This window comes from Phoenix dactylifera, chromosome 18 (assembly GCF_051530095.1).
Source record: "Phoenix dactylifera cultivar Ajwa chromosome 18, Ajwa_hap1_PhDact_Kaust_v1.1, whole genome shotgun sequence".
In the NCBI taxonomy this organism is placed as follows: Eukaryota; Viridiplantae; Streptophyta; class Magnoliopsida; order Arecales; family Arecaceae; genus Phoenix; species Phoenix dactylifera.
Genome location: NC_143207.1, coordinates 14,224,882 through 14,246,159, shown reverse-complemented (window position 1 = coordinate 14,246,159; position 21,278 = coordinate 14,224,882).

The following is a 21,278-nucleotide window of genomic DNA, read 5'->3' as shown; positions in this document are numbered from 1 at the left end:
TTCTGTGCACTTTCATTAACCTTGATAGTCAATTTTGTTATATTCTTTTATGAATTTGCCATTATGTTAGTTTTCGTTTCCATTTGAAAATTGATTTATATCCGAATAATATTCAATTTATATCCATATTTAAATAAAAAAATATGGTATTCGACTTGTGTCAGAATCCGTTTAAAACAAATATGGACATGCTTAATATCTGATTCATATTCCCAGTAATGGAGGAAATTAAAAAGTTTAAAGGTTGCAGAACTATTAGTTATTTTTTCTACTACAATTTTTATTTGAAATTGATAAAATATGGAATAAATATATTATTTTTTGATAATTTATATAAAAATATTAAATAAGAAAGCATCGACCTTCTTTAAATTCATAACAAACCTCAGTACAAAAATATTAAATTTGTAACAAACCATTGGCCTTCTTTTTTAATGGAAAAATTATTACTCTAATTAATTTGAAATTTTAAAATTAAATTTAATAAATGTGGATGTTCAATTTTTTATGATCTTTCTAGAAATTTTTCAAAATTTTACAAATGATAGAACCTTCTCCCTCTAAGTCATTTAATAGGCATAGAAATATTTTTTTAGAACAAATGTAAATACTACTTTTGGGATCTGTTTAGTATTGGCATTCAATATAGATATAAATATAGACATACTAACATTCAATCCATTTTCAACCCTGTATATCAGAAAGACATGGAAAATTTTCATATGAAAAGGTTCGCCGTTCCTTTCTCATTTAGTGCATACATTGATCCTAGGACATTAGGTTTCTTGATATCAACCTCTTAGATATAAAACTTGCAAATTCTGTTTTGATAAAACTTTCAATCCAATCGTCTAAGGACAATGACTTCCCTGCTGTTGAGGCAATTCTATTAATTCACTTTTCATTCCAGCCTACTGGTAAATCTGGCAACCTAACCCACATAGAATTATGGCAGAGGCGATCCTTGCTAAGACCAAATTTAGATCTCAAGTTTTGTAGGGCTAGAATTTACCTCCACTGGCATCCATGACCATCTCTTCATCACCAACTCCTTTATCTTCCCCAAGATTTGGATTTGAAAAGAAGATACCCATCAGATAGTGCTAGGGTTCAAAATTCTCGATCCAACTTCCAAATAAGCTTAAATTCCTTCGCTTCTAACTCTAGATAAAATCATCGAACCAAAAATTTCCCGATCAATGAATCCATCCGCTTAGAGCAAGCTTCGTCCATTTCGTGGTTCATGGATATATTGTGGCTAGGGGTGCAAATAGGTCGGATCGGATCATGAATGACTCTGACCAATTCGGTTTTTTGTTTGGATTCTAATTCGGAACTGGAAAAAAGAAGCGGTTTTTCGCACAGCTTGTTCATACTGTAAACCAATAGAAAATCAAATCAGGTCGGATCGAGTTTACCACTATAATTTTTGACCTAACAGGTCATTCGGGTCTGATCGGATTTCTGTATAATTCGGACCTAACTCAAAAGAATTGAGCCCATTTAGATTCAGACCGGATCCTCAACAATTACAAAGTTTATTTATTTATACTTGACGATTGTGATGGGACAACAGTTGGTGAAGCTTACATGCAGCTTGCACCTATGTGCTTTTGATGGATTTGAGGGATGTAGGCCGGCCCTGCACCAATAATTTGGGGTGGTGACCACTTTTTTTTATCAATCACCGGCCACACATTACGGCGGCTTGTCTATTTCTCTCTGAAGCCAATCAGCCAAATTCATGCGCAGGTACGGATGTCTCATGGAAGGGCCTGGGTTCAAGTTATATCTTTGGCATGATTTATTTATTTATTTATTTTTAGCAACAATTTACTTTTTATTGTTTTTTGTTGAAACAAATATATCGTAGATATATATCTAAAAAAAATAAAAAATAAAAAATTTCGGAATGCATCAAGTAATCCCCTCCTCTAGCCACAGTCTCTTCAGAATAGTTAGCCATATACAAGGCTACCCAATCTGCTACCCTGTTGGCCTTTTAATACAAATGCTTTACCTGGAAGGCCATTCCACCACTGATTATAGTCTCCATATTTCTGAACAATAGGTTTATTATTTTTCACTGGATCATCTAACAACTGTTTTAAATTCTTTAAGATTTATGTAAAGTATCATCCAATGGTTGAAGCTGTAAAAGATCGGAAAAATCATTCGCACAAGGAAAGCCGCACTATGTAGGGAGTTCACAGTGGAACATGGAAAAGAATCCCAAGTATGGATTATACTTGGTAATGACCTTTTGTTTTTATTGTGGGACCATCATTGTAAACTTCAATTTATGTTCCTCAGCATGAAATTCTAATTAGAAAATCAACCTTAATAAACTATAAGATTCAGACTTTCTGACAAAATAAAGTGATACCAACAAATGATCAAACATGCGTGAAGTGGGCTATGGTTTTAGGCACTGAACCAGATTTTTCATTGCGCTGCGTAAAGACTTTTCTTCTCGAGAAATTGTTCCCAATGTCTCTTTTAATGCCTCGTCTCATGATCTCATCTAATGGGGGCTTAATAGAGCTCCCCTTGCTACCTGATAGGTAATGATGGCCTTACACCTGATATAGAATTAATATCAACGTACCATGGAAGATGGTCTACCTGCCTTGTTGGAGCATCACATATTTACTGCATGCGGGTTGCAGCCCATAGGCCTAAATAGTTTGACAGGTTTCAAATCAGGTCAGATCAGATCTGGACAGATCATAGAATTCAAAATCCAAAATTATCCAAATTTCAAATGTAAAATCAGACCCAGCCCGAAAAATGGAACGGGTCTAATTTTAAGACCTGACCCGGCCCAACGGATCCTCTAAAATGGGTTGAATAGGATCTAAGCAGGTCGGATCCTTATTTAAATATTTTTATTGAATTCAAATAAGGGTCCTTATTTACATGTAATGTCCTTATTTTCAGCTGAAAATATACTTTGTAATGTGGAGCATCCATGATACTAAAAGTGATTCAGAACATAGCGACATTGCACATGATGTTGGTATGTCAAGATGTTCATGTACCAGATTTCCCTGGATGGGAATCAAAATTTTCTAGTGCCATCACCTACTAAAATACATAAAAGCATTAAAGCTACTACTTATTAGTTAGCGAATTGATACTAGTGCTTCACAGTCAACCCATATGCACATCATTAATCCTCATCCATCCCGGCCGGCGGGTCTCTCTTTGGGCCACCTGCTGGTTTTACCATTATAATCAGCCCAAGAAGCATATAGTTTCGATGTCAACATATATGGAATTTTGTTAAGGAAGTTGCCAAATATAAAAGCTTCCTTATAAGCTAGAAGCAGAGAGAGTGTGAATTAGTAGAGTTGGTAAAGTCTTTAGAAGTTGGCATCAGGAACTTCGGTTCAAGTCCAACCTCACTTGGATTTACTGTCTGGGTTTTCTCCTGTCCTAGTTCTCAAAAAAAAGCAGCAGTAGCAGCAGCTAAAAGAAGAGGATACTTGCAATATAGGAAATGATACCACAAGGAAACTATGAAATAGGAAAAGAGACCTGATCAACCAGGAGAACAGTACAAGCAGCATCTGCAGCATATTTGAGTGCAAAGAATCTGCTCCAAGGATGGGATAATTTTAATGAATATCTATACAGGTACGCATACTATATACTAAAGCTACAAATATATGTTACAGTACAAAGCACATGGATATAGCTTATATGTATTACAGTTTTTCCACAATGGGAAGACGAAGACTGCGGCATAAATCCCTAATTATATATAAATATATAGCCAGCGAGAGATGAGCGAGGATGTAGAAGATAAGGGTTCGATACTAATGATCCAAGCTGATGAATGGGATCTGCTACCTCTAGTTTGTTTACCGACCAAAAATCATGTGCTTTTAATTTGATGCATTAGCTAGGGATTTCAAATCACACGATTTTTTGTCTGGAAGTAGTTTTTTGATATTGTAGATCAAATTCAATAGCTACGATCATCAAAATAAACCCCCTATCTTCTGATTTCACCTGACTGGATGACTTGGAATCTAATCAACCAGATCCTAGTCTCTCTCTCTCTCTCTCTCTCTCTCTCTCTCTCTCTCTCTCTCTCTCTCTCTCTCTCTCTCTCCATATATTTATATAATTAAAAAACTGAGATAATCAAACAAATGAATGGTCGCCATGAAATAACATATGCAAGTCTGTAAGATTTTGAAGAAATTTCTATTTTCACCTATTTATGACTAAGCATTCATAGTATAGTCAGTTCTCAAAGGAAAAATATGTTTGCTTCCATATATATCAAATGCATCTAGCATCAGCTATCCTAATTGATACGTGTTACTAATCACAAGTCACCTGGTAAATCTTACCAAACAGCAATAGCAACACTCATGCCTCCCTTGGTAACTTCTAAAGAATTGTCATATCTTAGAAATGGTGAAGATATCAACCATCAAATCTGACATGAAATATCTTTCAAGTTAAACGACCATTTTTTAAGAAGAAAAGAATCCTCTCATCCTCTCCAGACAGCACCTCCCATTTACTTCAGAGGGCACAGTTTTTTTTAATATAACTACCATCAAAATTTCTTTGATTCGAAGAATAGCTCATTCAGATCAACCACAGCGATGGTGAGACATTTCACACATTCATTCGGAATTCATCATGTCTGCTGCAATGGTTAGAAGAAAGAAACAAAACTGTCTCACCACTGAAACATCAAAAAAGAACAGCATTTTATTGCCTCTGCTCCCAAAGCAGCACCTGTGTATGTATAAAACTGTCATTGAATTTTGACATATTAAACTCTTTTTAACAATGATAGACTCTTCGTGGTCACCTCATGCACCTAATTTAGTCATCTATCAGACAACCCCCAAAGGAAGTTCGCATACAGAGAACAAAGAATCCTAATTATTCATTTACCTAATACATTTCACAACATCATGGCAATTGGAAGGATCAATCCTGGAAAATGCATTCAAATCCTTTTAAATTTAATTCCAAAACAATTGCATTCATAACTGATTAGGCAGTGTCCAACTTAAACTGTAAATTACTAAAGAAAACAAAACAAAAAAAAGTTACTAAGGAATGCAGCTTTAATCAGACAATTAGCACATGGCGCTTCCATGACGATATAAAATTTTACATTTAAAAAGAAATATGATTAGAAGAAAGCCAAGAGATGAACTGCAATGAATCAAAAGGATACTTCATGATCACAAAAGTAATGAGAAGAGGCTCACTTGGTGAGATGGAGATCCCAGATATTCATGGTTGAGACATCCTTGCAGACACCTTCTTCCAAACTAATACCAATGTTGGCATTTCCAGCAGGATGTTCAGCATGAAAGGAAGAAATAATCTCCATAGCTTTCGGCCCAGCATTCTCAGATAGGGTTCTAGGAACCATTTCAAGCTTTCTGCAAATTTCGCAATTGCATGCTGATCCAATCTGCAAAAAGAGAGACGAGAACAGGGGGTGAAATCCATCACAAGAATTTACAGTGCTCCCGAAAGGCCCTCATAGAAAGAGAGACCCACGAGGGAGACCCAAATTGGAGAATGCAGATTGCCATTAAACATCCCAATATACTAGTAGTGGCGACTAAGCTGAAGACGGACGGCTAAATAACATAGAAAAAAATCTAAGTACTTTTTAGCAAGCTGTTTCCATTCTTCCCAACTTGGGATGATAAAAACCCAATGCCAAGTTGTTATCCTTTTTCCTCTGCTTGCACGGATCTGGAAGTGTGCAGTGCGCGATCGGATGAATCCTTTTTCCGCACAAAAGATGCAACCCGCATAGGGAAGAACAGAAAATTGAGTTGGAGTAGGACTTGAAGTCCTGAGTTCCTATTCCCGCTTGGATAATCCTATGATACCTACGCCCAAACCCATAGCTATAAATTTAACTGAGCTCGTTGAAGATCGAGGAAGAGAGAAAAAGAGAAAGAGAAGATCGAGGAAGAGAGAAAGAGAGAATGAGAGAGAGAAAATCAGAGAATGAGAGAGAGAGAGTCAGAATGATGGGGTCCGAGAGCACCATTACTCCGTGGTCAAAGACTGTTGCACATCCTCCTTGGTTGGCACCTTTCGTGAAGGTAAAGTTTCACGATCCCTTTTGTTACCAATGTCGTAAGAAAGATATCAAGAATGGCGATCACCTGATCCTCCAAGTACGTAAATTATTCTTTTCCAAAATATTGATCATTATATTTATTTTATTTTATTTTATTTTATCTCTCACATAAAATTAACACTTGTGATATAGGTAAGGAGAGCATCGAGGCATTCTGCAATTGAAGTTGGTGACATTAATAAACTTTTAGATGCATCAGGTATTAAAGAATTTAATATAAATAAAAAGAAAATCTTTTTATCTTTATAGTCGGCAAACCAAGAAGCATACTGGCTTAAGCCTAAAAGGGTGTTGTAAGACATGCAATTGGGAGTTGAAAACGGACGATCTCTTTTGCTCAATAGAATGCAAGGTAAAAAACACTTGTAATGTATTTCGATGCCTAGCTCAATTGAATCACTTAAAAAATATTAATTCTTTATATTTTGTATTTTCATTACGTATATAGATTTATTATTGTATCTATTTCAATCTCTCTCTATTTTGTACCATTTTTTTGGGCACGCATGTTGTATTTTTTTTTTTTTGTGTTACCTATTCTCATATTCTCTATTGAATTTATGCTACATCCATGTTATGACCTAGCTTGTTGCAAGCCGAGAAGAAGAGATGGAGCTTGTTGCTAGCCAAGAAGAAGAGATGGATGGGATCCAATGCACTAGTATCAGTATGGCACTCGAAGAGATGGAACTACCCAGGTCAAAACGTCCATGCATTCACAATACTTCGAACAAGCTCCACAATCAACAAACAATCAAGAGAGATGTAGCTTTGGAGGCAGAGTCTTACAGTAAAAGCCTACGACGAAAGAGTAGGAAATGAATACCTCATCAATCACCTTTTTTATTGAAGCATATTTGGATTTATCATATATTTTTGAGCACCTTATTAGTTTGTAGTAAGCTCAAAAACATTGTTTAGTTAATTACATAGTATGTTTGTGGTTCGGATTTGTTATTTTTGTGCACCCTATTAGTTTATAGTGAGCTCAAGAACATTGTTTAGTTAATTACATAGTATGCTTTTGGTTTGGATTTGTTATTGAACGATTGTGAGATTTTTTCTATATTGCAACTCTCAAACAAGAAGATGGAGTTTTCTAGAAATGCTTTGCAATTAATAAGCTCAAAGATGCAAGGCTTGCTCCATTCTACATCATAATTTATGATTAACGTAAAATAATTATAGTCATACCAGTATAGACCCAAAGTTAATTTGAATGAAAATATTTTTCACTGACACAAAAATCATAACTATGCAGATGTTTCTGATCTATTTTAATATTCAGTAGTTAATTTAATACTGATATTTGTTGCGGATATTCAACTATTGCAGTTGGAAACTTGGATAGGGTCCGATTTAATTTTTAAGCCTATACTTGCTTCACCTATTTCTATTATTTTTATCTTAAAAAAACAGATTTTATTGGGCTCCAATCTTATGTCAATAAAATTGAATTCTTTTCTAAACATTCACCAATTTCTATATTTGCAAATGAGTTTGCTGGTCTTATGATTTTTTTTTTTTCTTTGAGGTCGTTTTAAAGTGGTCCTTAGTTTGGTATGTGTTATAACTTGTCAAAAAAAAATAAATCAGAAAAGATAGAGGAAACTAGGCAACAAGTCCCAGCAACAAGGACAAAAAGTGACGATCACAAATATAGGTAATATCAATTCGGCACCATCATATGTTGGAGCCAAACAAGAATAAGTTTATGAACATTAACGAAAATGACGTTCTCAAATGGCATGCTTTGAATTGCTTCTTCCCAATATCGACATTTGTGTATTAATAACATATTCTAAATCCAAAATACATTAGTGGATGTAGTTTGGGGCCTCAAGATATAATCCCAAGAACAATGCATCCTAGAAAAATTCTCAATTAATATCTTCTAACAACCATGTTGGTAGAGAGATGTTATTCAGTCAAACAAAGCATAGAATTATATACACAGACTTTGTATCTGATCTATCTATCGTCCAAATTTTGCAGGTAAAAGTGGTTTCCTTAATAAATGACTAATGAAGCTTTAGAAATAAACAATTGCTGACAACGATGATGGAGCTGAAGTTCACCAAGCCCCCTATAGAATTCTAGTGCATTAGAAATACTGAAGTAAAAAAGAATATTGAAGTAAAAACTTTATAATTTATTAGAAATAACTATAATTATTTTACGTTAATCATAAATTATGATGTAGAATGGGGCAAGCCTTGCATCTTTGAGCTTATTAATTGCAAAGTATTTCTTGAAAACTCCATCTTCTTGTTCGAGAGTTGCAATATAGAAAAAATCTCACAATCATTCAATGAGAAATCCAAACCAAAAACTTACTATGCAATTAACTAATTTTAGTTATTTTAATTTGAAACAATTAATAATTTAACGGCATTAGATTGGCATAGTTACGTATGCAAAAATAAGAATAAAAAAAAGGTAGAATAGCAAAAAAGTGTTTTATGAGCTTATATACATATATATGAATTTTGGGAGGATATTCATGCAAAATCCAATATTTAGGAGGGCATTAATGCAAAAAAAAGGTCCTAAATTTTTTGATTGCAAATAAATTTACCATGTAAGCTTGGCCATGCACCCTCGCGCCTATGTCTATGCATAGAAGTTCAAGGGGGAGCAATATAAAGGCATGATGTACGTTCTGTCAGCTGTGTTGGTGTGGCTCTGCAATGGGAATGTCATGCCCCACCAGATCCAAGTCCTCGGCACGGTGGAGCAATCTAACAGGGCTCATGGTGTGGCTAAAGCTGGCTTGTTTAATTATTGATTTTGTTTCCTGCGGCACTTTCTGTGACTTTGATAACAACTCTTTTTGCATGAAATTTTCTCCATTGCAACGCCACTGCTGCCGATTAAGGGGGAGGGGAATCAGGGCAGGGTTTTCGGCCCACATTGACGCTTTGCAGCATTTGAGCTGCCTGGCGAAGTGGTTGATTGTCGACGCTGGTGAGCTCGGCCTTATGGCTTTGATACAATGAAAATATTGGAAAATAGAATGACTTGTTTCACGTTATTTATGGGATTTAACCTCCGTTTATGCATGAGTACCATAAGCATATATGGGAGAGAGATCTGCCATAGATGGTAGAGGTACATACTAGTAGGTCTATTATACATGGTAGATGCATATGATACATGTGACACGGAAATTGGATGTTGATGAATTGTGCATGCAGTAAATATGTGATGCTCCAATAAAGCAGGTAGACCATCTTCCATAGAACGTTGATATTAATTCTATATCAAGTATAAGGCCACATTCCATATCAGGTAGCAAGGGGAGTTCTATTAAGCCCCTATTAGATGAGATCATGAGATGAGGCATTAAAAGAGAGATTTGGAACAATTTCTTGAGAAGAGAAGTCTTTACGCAGCGCAATGAAAAATCTAGTTCAGTGCCTAAAACCATATCCCACTTCACACATGTTTGATCATTTGTTGGTATCACTTTATTTTGTGGGAATGTCGTATCTTATAGTTTATTCAGCTTGATTTTCTAATTAGAATTTCATGCTGAGGAACAGAAATTGAACCTTACAATGATGGGCCCACAATAAAAACAAAAGGACTTTACCAAGTATAATCCGTACTTCTTTTCCAAGTTCTTACGTGAACTCTCAACACAATGCGGCTTTCCTTGTGCCAATGATTTTCCCGATCTTCTTTTACAACTTCAACCACAACTTCAACCATTGGATGGCACAAAAAATATATGATAAATCCATATATGCTTCATTAAAAAGGTGATTGATGAAGTATTCCTTTCCTACTCTTTCATCGTAGGCTTTTATTGTGAGACTCTGCCTCCAAAGCTACATCTTTCTTGATTATTTGTTGATTGTGGAGCTTGTTCGAAGTATTGTGAATGCATGGACGTTTTGACCTAGGTAGTTCCATCTCTTCGGGTGCCATACTGACACTAGTGCATCGGATCCTATCCATCTCTTCTTCTTGGCTAGCAGTTATGGATGTAGCATCAATACAATAGAGAATATGAGAATAGGTAACAAAAAGAAAATATAACATGCCTACCCAAAAAATGGTACAAAATAGAGAGAGATTGAAATAGATACAATAATAAATCTATATACGTAATGAAAATACAAAATGTGGAGAGTTAATATTTTTTAAGTGATCCAATTGAGCTAAGCATCGAAATAAATCATGTGTTTCTTACCTTGCATTCTATTGAGCAAAAGAGATCGTCCGTTTTCAACTCCCAATTGCATGTCTTACAATATCCTTTTAGGCTTATACCAGCATGCTTCTTGGTTTGCCGACTATAAAGATGAAAGATTTTTTTTTATTTATATTAAATTCTTTAATACCTGATACATCTAAAAGTTCATTAATGTCACCAACTTCAATTGCAGAATGCCCGGATGCCCTCCTTACCTATATCACAAGTGTTAATTTTATGTGAGAGGTAAGAATACTATCATTAAAATAAAATAAAATAAAATAAATATAATATAATGATCAATATTTTGGAAAAGAATAATTTACGTACTTGAAGGATCAGGTGATCGCTATGCTTGATATCTTCCTTACGACATTGGGAACAAAAAAGAGCATCCATACAATTTGTACAGTAATAGCTGCACAAATAGCATTTAGAAATCCCATGTACTGTGCAGGGATCGTGGAAGTTCACCTTCACAAAAGGCGCCAACCAAGGAGGATGTGCAGCAGTGTTTGACCATGAAGCAACGGTGCTCTCGAACGCCATCATTCCCACACTCTTTCTTTCTCTCTTCCTCGATCTTCTCTCTCTCTTTCTCTCTTCCTCGATCTTCTCGTCTTCTCTTTCTCTCTTTCTCTCTTCCTCTGTCTTCAACGAGCTCAGTAAATTTATAGCTATGAGTTTGGGCGGAGATATTATAGGATTATCCGAGCGGGAATAGGACTTAGGACTTCAAGTCCTACTCCAACTCAATTTTCTGTTCTTCCCTATGCGGGTTGCATCTTTCGCGCGGAAAAAGGATTCATCCGATAGCGCATTGGACGCTTCCAGATTCGTGCAAGCAGAGGAGTGCTTAGGAGCTGCGCCGATCGCGATCCGACTGCCGATGTCCCGATAGACCCCCACGAGCAGCTGCAAGGCATCGACGAAAGCGGCGAGAGAGGACGGTGGAATAATGAAAGCCAATTAAGATTGGATTCAAGGGATTTCGTTAAAACATGGCTTTATATATAGCTTTCCTTAACCTACGATCCTTCTTTGGGTCTGAGTGATGAAGCCATGTTTTAACGAAATCCCTTGAATCTAATCTTAATTGGCTTTCATTATTCCATCGTCCTCTCTCGCCACTTTCGTCGATGCCTTGCAGCTGCTCGTGGGGGTCTATCGCGACGTCGGCTGTCGGATCGCGATCGGCGCAGCTCCTAAGCATTCCTCTGCTTGCACAGATCTGGAAGCGTCCAATGCGCTATCGGATGAATCCTTTTTCCGCGCGAAAGATGCAACCCGCGTAGGGAAGAACAGAAAATTGAGTTGGAGTAGGACTTGAAGTCCTAAGTCCTATTCCCGCTCGGATAATCCTATAATATCTCTGCCCAAACTCATAGCTATAAATTTACTGAGCTCGTTGAAGACCGAGGAAGAGAGAAAGAGAGAAAGAGAAGACGAGAAGATCGAGGAAGAGAGAAAGAGAGAGAGAAGATCGAGGAAGAGAGAAAGAAAGAGTGTGGGAATGATGGTGTCCGAGAGCACCGTTGCTTCATGGTCAAACACTGCTGCACATCCTCCTTGGTTGGCGCCTTTTGTGAAGGTGAAGTTCCACGATCCCTGCCCAATACATGAGATTTCTAAATGCTATTTGCGCAGCTATTACTGTACATATTGTATGGATGCTCCTTTTTGTTCCCAATGTTGTAAGGAAGATATCAAGCATAGTGATCACCTGATCCTCCAAGTACATAAATTATTCTTTTCCAAAATGTTGATCATTATATTTATTTTATTTTATTTTATTTGTTAATGATAGTATTCTTACCTCTCACATAAAATTAACACTTGTAATATAGGTAAGGAGGGCATCGGGGCATTCTGCAATTGAAGTTGGTGACATTAATGAACTTCTAGATGCATCATGCATTAAAGAATTTAATATAAAAAAAAATCTTTCATCTTTATAGTCGGCAAACCAAGAAGCATGCTGGTTTAAGCCTAAAGAGATGTTGTAAGACATACAATTGGGAGTTGAAAACGGACGATCTCTTTTGCTCAATAGAATGCAAGGTAAGAAACACATGATTTATTTCGATGCTTAGCTCAATCGGATCGCTTAAAAAATATTAACTCTCCACATTTTATATTTTCATTACGTATATAGATTTATTATTGTATCTATTTCAATCTCTCTCTATTTTGTACCATTTTTTGGGCAGGTATGTTATATTTTCTTTTGTTACCTATTCTCATATTCTCTATTGTATTGATGCTACATCCATGTTATGACCTCGCTTGTTGCAAGCCAAAAAAAAGAGATGGAGCTTATTGCTAGCTAAGAAGAAGAGATGGATGGTATCCGATGCGCTAATGTCAGTATGGCACCCGAAGAGATGGAACTAATCAGGTCAGAATGTCTATGCATTCGCAATACTTCGAACAAGCTCCACAATCGACAACCAATCAAGAGAGATACAGTTTTGGAGGCAAAATTTTGCAGTCAAAGCCCACGACGGAAGAGTAGGAAAGGAATACCTCATCGATCACCTTTTTATTGAAGCATATATGGATTTGTCATATATTTTTTGTGCCATCCAATGGTTGAAGTTGTGGTTGAAGATCTGGAAAATCATTGGCACAAGGAAAGCCGCATTGTGTCGAGAGTTCACGTTGGAACTTGGAAAAGAAGTATGGATTATACTTGGTAATGTCTTTTTGTTTTTATTGTGGGCCCATCATTGTAAAGTTCAATTTCTGTTCCTCAGCATGAAATTCTAACTAGAAAAATCAAGCTGAATAAACTATAAGACTCGACTTTCCGACAAAATAAAGTGATACCAACAAACGACGAAACATGTGTCAAGTGGAATATGGTTTTAGGCTGAACCAGATTTTTCATTGCGCTGCGTAAAGACTTCTCTTCTCAGGAAATTGTTCCCAATCTCTCTTTTAATGCCTCGTCTTATGATCTCATCTAATAGGGGCTTAATAGAACTCCCCTTGCTACCTGATATGGAATGATGGCCTTATACTTGATATAGAATTAATATCAACGTACTATGGAAGATGGTCTACCTGCCTTATTGGAGCATCACATATTTACTGCATGCACAATTCATCAACATCCAATTTCCATGTCACATGTATCATATGCATCTACCATGTACAATAGACCTACTAGTATGTACCTCTATCATGTATGGCAAATCTCTCTCTTCTGTCCATACCATATGTACTTATGGTACTCATGCATAAACAGAGGTTAATTCCCATAAATAACGTGAAACAAGTCATTCTACTTTCCAGTATTTTCATTGTATCAGAGCTATAAGGTCGAGCTCACCGGCGCCGACCATCAACCACTTTGCTGGGCATCTCAAATGCTGCAAAGCGTCAATGTAGCCCTGGTTCCCCTCCCCCTTAATCGGCAGCAGTGGCGTTGCAATGGAGAAAATTTCATGCAAAAAAAGTCTTTATCAAAGTCACAGAAAGTGCCGCAGGAAACAAAATCAACAATTAAACAAGCCAGCTTTAGACACACCATGAGCCCTGTTAGATTGCTCCATTGCATGGGCGACCTGGATCTAGTGGGGGCATGACACTCCCATTGCAGAGCCACACCAACACAGCTGACAGAACGCACATCATGTCTTTATATTGCTTCCCCTTGAACTAATACGAGCATGCATAGGCGTGAGGGTGCATGGCCGAGCTTACAAAATAAATTTATTTGCAATCAAAAAATTTAAGATTTTTCTTTTTTTGCATTAATACCTTCCTAAATATCGAATTTTGTATGAATACCCTTTCAAAATTGATATTTGCATATATACCCTCGTAAAATACTTGTTTCGCTATTCGACTTTTTTTTCTTCTTATTTTTGCATTTGTATCTATGCCATCTAATGTCATTAAAAAATTAATAGTTTCAAATTAAAATAACTAAAATATTCTTATTAGATAGACGTGCAAATAGAAATATTTATAAGGATATACAAACAAATGGCAATTTCACAAAAATATTTGTATAATTTTGCATATTTAGAAGGATATATATAGAGAAAAGAATTCTAGTGCATATAAAGAATTTAGATACATTAATTAATGTGATAGCCTTCATAATTCTATATTATTTACTTAATATCATAGCTTTTAGAATTTTACATTTATTAATTATTGTTAGAGCCGTTAGGAAAACGAACATCATGGGAGAGCCTTGATATGTGGAAAATTGAACTCCCTGTAATTTGGATTTATGAGAGGGTGACATGTGTCTTGTTGATTGGATCATCAGTCGTAATATTCTGTTCCACTTCACATGAATCTATGGAATCTCTCTCGCTCTCTGCGCATTTAGTCACCATTATCCTTATCAGCATTCCTTTGACCTGACGAATCAGGCATTTGAATATCTACATGAAAAGTTTTAGCAGAAGATAAATATGGAAAAGAACCTGCGCCCAATGGATGTGCTTCTGACTTCTGGAACTGAATACCAGGGCCTGATAGTTATTCTACATTTTCACAATTGAAGTTGCTAGAAGGTTCACATTCAGAAGGAACTTTTGATTCGGATCTCCTTTGGATCAAATCTGCAGTAGGATTTAATTTCGGAACAGGAAAAAGGTCGAACAGTTTGTCTTCATGCAAAATGATGCAGTCAAAGGATGCGGTATTTGTTTCTGTAGAACTTTTGGGACAGAAGGGACAAGACAAGCCACATTAGCTGGTCTGCGCTCATTCATGAACAAGGAAATGCAATTTGGTTCTAAAATTCCCTGAAAGGAAGAGGCCTTTTCCGAGCAATAACCTGCTTTCAAACTCAATTGATTTGATATGCTTTTATAGTTCTCCATTCCTGCCAGATTCCTTTCTCCAGAAGCTCTACCAAGGCTCGTATAAATCATTTCATCTTCCAAAACTTTCCCTAAATTATACTTCTTATCAAAGCTCATATGAAGCTCATCAAAGTGGCTTATCTTGCAATCTTTCAGTTTCATTTGGTCAGATCTCAGGTCATTACTTCTTTCTTCCCCCACTGCAAATAACATGATACTAATGGCAGAAGGAAGCGTTCCTTTCTTTTGTTTTTTTTTTTTTTGTTTGTTTTTCTTTGTTTTTGCAAGAATCATGCCAAAATGAAATTTTAACTTTGCAAATCAGAATTTTGTGATCGCGAATCATGAATAACCTGCAGCTGATGAACATGACTCTTCATTGTAAGTTCAAGTAAATTAAAGAAATAGGATTAGAATCTGAAAGCGAATGTACAACAAAGGAAAAAATCAAAAGAAGATCCAAAACCTCACCTCAACAAACTCATGCTATCCTTTGAGTCTTCTGTTTTCAAAAGAGACCAAGCAGGTGGATCAAACATGCTGTCCAAATTCGATCTCTCTTTAAGTACAGGGTATTTTTGGAGAGGAGAGATTTGGAAGCTGGGAGGACTGTGGATTATGAAAACAGGAAGGAAGGAGATCGCGAGCCGCGAGCACTGTGAAGAAGGAGATCGCGATCCCGCGATCGCTGTGAAGAGCAGCTCGCGATCCGCGATCCCGTGATCACTGTGAAGAAAGGCTCACGATCGCGATCGATCTCAATCGCGATCCCGCTCATGGCACGCAATCGCGATCACGAGCTTTAAATTCTAAATTACTGAAGAAAACAAAACAAAAATAAGTTACTAAGGAATGCAGCTTTAATCAGACACTTAGCACATGGTGCTTCCATGATGATATAAAATTTTACATTTAAAAAGAAATATGATTAGAAGAAAGCCAAGAGATGAACTACAATGAATCAAAAGGATACTTCATGATCACAAAAGTAATGAGAAGAGGCTCACTTGGTGAGATGGAGATCCTAGATATTCATGGTCGAGACATCCTTGCAGACACCTTCTTCCAAATCAATACCAACGTTGGCATTTCCAGCAGCATGTTCAGCATACAAGGAACAAATAATCTCCATAGCGTTCAGCCCAGCATTCTCAGATAGGGTTCTAGGAACCATTTAAAAGCTTTCTGCAAATTTCGCAATGGCATACTAATGAAGCTTTAGAAATAAACAATTGCAGACAACGACGATGGAGCTGAAGTCCACCAAGCCCCTTATGGAATTCTAGTGCATTAGAAATATTGAAGTAAAAAAGAATATTGAAGTAAAAAAATTATAATTTATTAGAAATAACATGGATTAAGTACTTTGCGCTCAAGTGAGTTTGACAAATTGAATAGCTGATAACCCTACTTACAAATTGGTATGGCCTGAAAATGACATCATATAAAAGTTTAGCTAAAATATTATTTTATGAAAATGATACCATATAAATATTATTTTTGTTTGATGGAACCAAACGAAATTGATAGCACGAGAAAATGGGGATACTTCACAACATTATTGCAAAGATCTCCTCAGTTGCATCCACCATACTGTTTCTAAGGCCGTTCTATGTTTTGTCTATGTTTTTCAGCTTTTGATATTTCATCAACACAGAAACCAATCTGCAGTTTGAAAAGTTCCACACACGCATTTGCACAAGAATATGTATATGCCGGCTGAATAAATATATGTAGAAGGTTCTGAAAACTAAATATTCCCTAATATTGACATTGATTAAAATCTCCAACATAACTAGCACCAATAATTATCTCCAGGGACAAAACTAAATTGCAGTTCGAAAAGCTTGTCACATATGCATTCAATCAAGAATGTGCATATGCCAACAAAATAAATATATATATATATAGAGAGAGAGAGAGAAGGTTCTGAAAAATCAAAAAAAATAAAAGAGAAAAAGAAAGAAAACGAAAACAAAATAACACACATGCAGCAACATGTTATAAATATACTATGGCTTTTGCCATTGATTAAAAATCCAACAAAATTAGATCCAATATTTATTTCCAGGGCCGTAGGAATCACCCTAAGTCAGTAGGGGGGTACTTGAAACTTCTTAGCAGAAACTTCAGCATAACCTTATATGGTTTCTCACTTTCTTTTTACCGATAAAACATGTTTCCAAGCTTTTTCTGTCCTACCGGACTAGAGATCACTGACATAACACTTGCATGACAGCAGAAAGATGGTCACTGAATAAGTAATCTTTACACATTGAGCTTTCCCCTAAAACTGAATTAGAAGGAAAATCTTGCATAGGATTTTGCAACAATAAGTTATTAAAATCCAGCATTAAAGTTTGTATCAACCATCAATATCATACACATGATGGTGAGGTAGTATGCAGTCAATCTATCATTAGCTATCTACAATATCCTCAAATATTCTTTCTAAACAGAAAAAAGGTAGTATATTATAGAGGAACCACTATGCTGCTAGGATACTTCATATCAAAGTGAGCACAGAATTATCAAGCTGACGACAAAATTCCAAGCTCCCGTCAAACTAACGACAGTTTTTTAACATTCTACAAGAAAATTTTTGCAAGACTCAACAAGTAGCAGCCAGCAGGCAACATTCCAAACATCTCAACTGTTTCAAGCAACTTTGAATTGCTAAATTACTATAACAATATACATGCCACCTACTTTAGTCAATACAATGAAAAAATGCTAATTATTCTGTCCTTCTCAGAATGAAAAACAAAACTTTCATTATTCCAAGAAACACAATACAAAGGCCATTCAAAACTAAAAAGAGCAGTGCCAGTAGGCCAACAGACCATCTTTTTTCTTGGCATGATATTCCCAAAATTGCCTAATTAAGACTTTTTGCTTCATTAAATCATTGCTTGAAACCCACATAGATTAACCCATTTCGAGCCTCCCCTCTTTAAAGTAACATAGGCAATTATCTAACCAACCAACAGCAACCCAGCCAATACATGCACCATATGTGCATGGGCAGCAGAAGCTCAATGCTCGACTTTGAAATGGTGATTCGGGGCTTGCCCCATTAGTCACACCCCTAAGCTTAGCAACCAGAGATTCTAGAAGTCTTAGGTAGCGCATCCACATCTTTCCAACTAATATCCTCAAAATAAGGAGCCCTCACCTGTCCAAGAATAAAATTCAATCCAGAAGTATCAACTCCTTCAAATCCATGACCTCATTATCTCTCAGATCACATCTAAAGTTACGATTGCAGAAGCTCTTTCCATTTATAACAAATACCTCCTAAACACAGCTTTAACCGCATGACAATCTAGGAAGACAAGAAAATTCCCAATATCATTTTTCCGAGCATAAGTGTCAAGAAATTAAGCTGTATCCACCAATTTTACTTAAAAATAAACATCATAAGAAATTGACCCCATCTTCATGGTACCTTTGAACCATCAGTTAGTGTGTGCATCATTCACCTTCCCGCTTTTATTCATTCAAACAAATCTAAGACTAAAATGTTTCAAAAGAAAAAACCACTGATACTGCCCTGCAAGCAGAAATCATTTATGCTATCAACATGGTTGTACTCTTGAACAACAATAACCTCACGACCTCAAATGTTCCTAAAAGCCCAAAAGATATCTCTAAAGAGGATTTAAATGCAATCCTACAACCCTAAAGGACCAAAGTTTTCAATGCATGCACTAGATGTTGTAAATAGTATGAATAATTACAAGTGGTATGCCAACCATTTCATCATGAGCCAAACATTAGAACACAACAAGTTAGGAGGATTCAAATGCAATCCTTCAAACATAAAGCCCGAAGTTTTCAATGAATGCACAGACGGGCAGACAAATGGACATATATTCCTCCAAGATTAATTTAAGCCTTCCAAGCTTTTCATTAAGGGCATACTGATCAGAATGCATGACTATGTCTATTTATCTTATTAAGATCGCTAAGTTGGGTACAGGACCTAGGTTTAAACTGTTTAACATTAATTTAGACACAGTTTGCTGTTTGAGAAGAATATGTTCGCTCAATCATCCGAAACAAACAGATGATATCTTGCTTATTAACGTGTCTTTAGTTAGTGTTGACAGGGGATCTCAATTTGTCATAGAATTTTGCTTCTGAATAACTGCATAAGCTATACTCTGCAGTTGTTTCTTTATCCATCTATTTCAGCCTCAGTGCATGCTGTAACCAGTATATCCTTGTTTCTTTGGACCGAAAACGAAACTTGGAATCCTTCATCATTTCCACATGGTGTGACTTTGCAGTATTTTCCCTCTAAATTTCATTCAGAGTATAGACAGTTAGCAGATGGCAAAAGACTCATAGAAGCACGTAAGTTGAGAATTGCTGTGACTAAAAGAAAATCTGTGAAGGCAAAGAGTTTGTAATAGTAGGGTAGCAAAAGACAGTATTTATTTGAGTCTAGTTTACTGATTTATTGAAAAAAAATGGAGATTTGATGGAAAAGATAAATAGATTATTATGGGACATCTGGATTTCATCAATCAGGAAAGTACTCCATAGATTGCAGTTTTTATCTCGTTAGGCACATGAAGATTGCTAGCAAAATGCTTTGGTTGCTCAGTTTGTTTTTATTCTTCAGTTTAGGCATGACTCTCTATCCTCTGTATTTTGAACCCTGAATTTTTAGCAGGTACATATCAAATGAATGAATAAAATTTGACACAAACTGATGACCAGAAATACACAATTAAGTAGAGCTGATAATTAAAGATTGAGGAATATACAGGCATCATATGACATGGGAGGAATTTGTAGAGTCTGGGTAGGGCTGAAAAGTGGTATCAAGCCTACCCACTTACAAACTGCATTAATTCAGTTCAGGTAGATACTTCTAATTTTTAATTTCCAAGGAAAAAAATGAGTAGGGTAGGTTTTCATATATATAGCTCCACTTCCAATCGAATCCACTTCTTTGAGGTTGTTTAAGGTCAGGTTTGGTACCAAGGTAAATGATAGGGTCATGAACCTTCTAGATATCAATAAGCATTAAGTGCCTCCCGAAACAAAGATCTATGAATTACAACTGTCTTGGAAAAGTTCATTAGAATATTTTGCATCATAGTTATCTTATTTCAGGACCACTCATCATTGCAAGCTGACTGAATGGAAGCCCATATATGTGTATACTTTTCATGATTCCCATAAATTTTCAAACCTGTTTATGTAAGACACAGTCAGTCCCCATAAATGCCAATAAGAAATAACTCTTTGAATTCTCTTTTACTTTTAAATCCTCAATCAGATATCATGCACTTGTCTAAAGCCATTGCATGGTCTTTAAACAATAAAAGACTGTCCAAACACAGGTTTTGGATTGTCAAACTCTCCAATGCACTGTTACATAAATCACATTCCCCATATCAATAATCCAACAAGGAGGTTCCTAAGGGTTTAAAATGGAGACAGAGAAGGAAATATCATTATCAGTTCAATGTTTTTAAACAAGAACAAAAAGAACCATTATAAGTAATAAAATTACTCTAAAAATCATTCTATCAGCAGATTCGCCACATTGTAGAGAAATTCAGCATAGAGAAACAGGGAGGCAGGTTAAAAGAAAATGGGATGATGACATGGGAAACAAGGTACATCTTAATGTGGTAGACAGGTGATGATTCTTTATCAGAAAAATATAACATAAAGATAACTGCACAATGGAAACAACTAGTCATCATTTCATTCTATGTTATTATTCCATCTTACTACCTCATATTATATGAAAAAGATCATTTTCTCACCTAACAAAACTGAAGAAAATGACATCCATGAGAAAGCACAACCTCCAAATGATGTTGACGAGATTGATCTGCCTCATAACTGTAATTGGAATCTACAATCAAATCATTGATACCCTAGATTATCTTCACATGCCTAATATATATCAGCAAAAAAATAACTGCCACATCGCCCCAAACAAGATTTTGACAACTCTGTCCAATTAGAGTTTCTTGACCAAATTATGCACCTTGTACTGCCATCTAAACAGATGTTGGATAATGCAAATATTATAAGCTTGTCAGGTCAAAATTTATTAATTTGATTGATACCGCTTTGA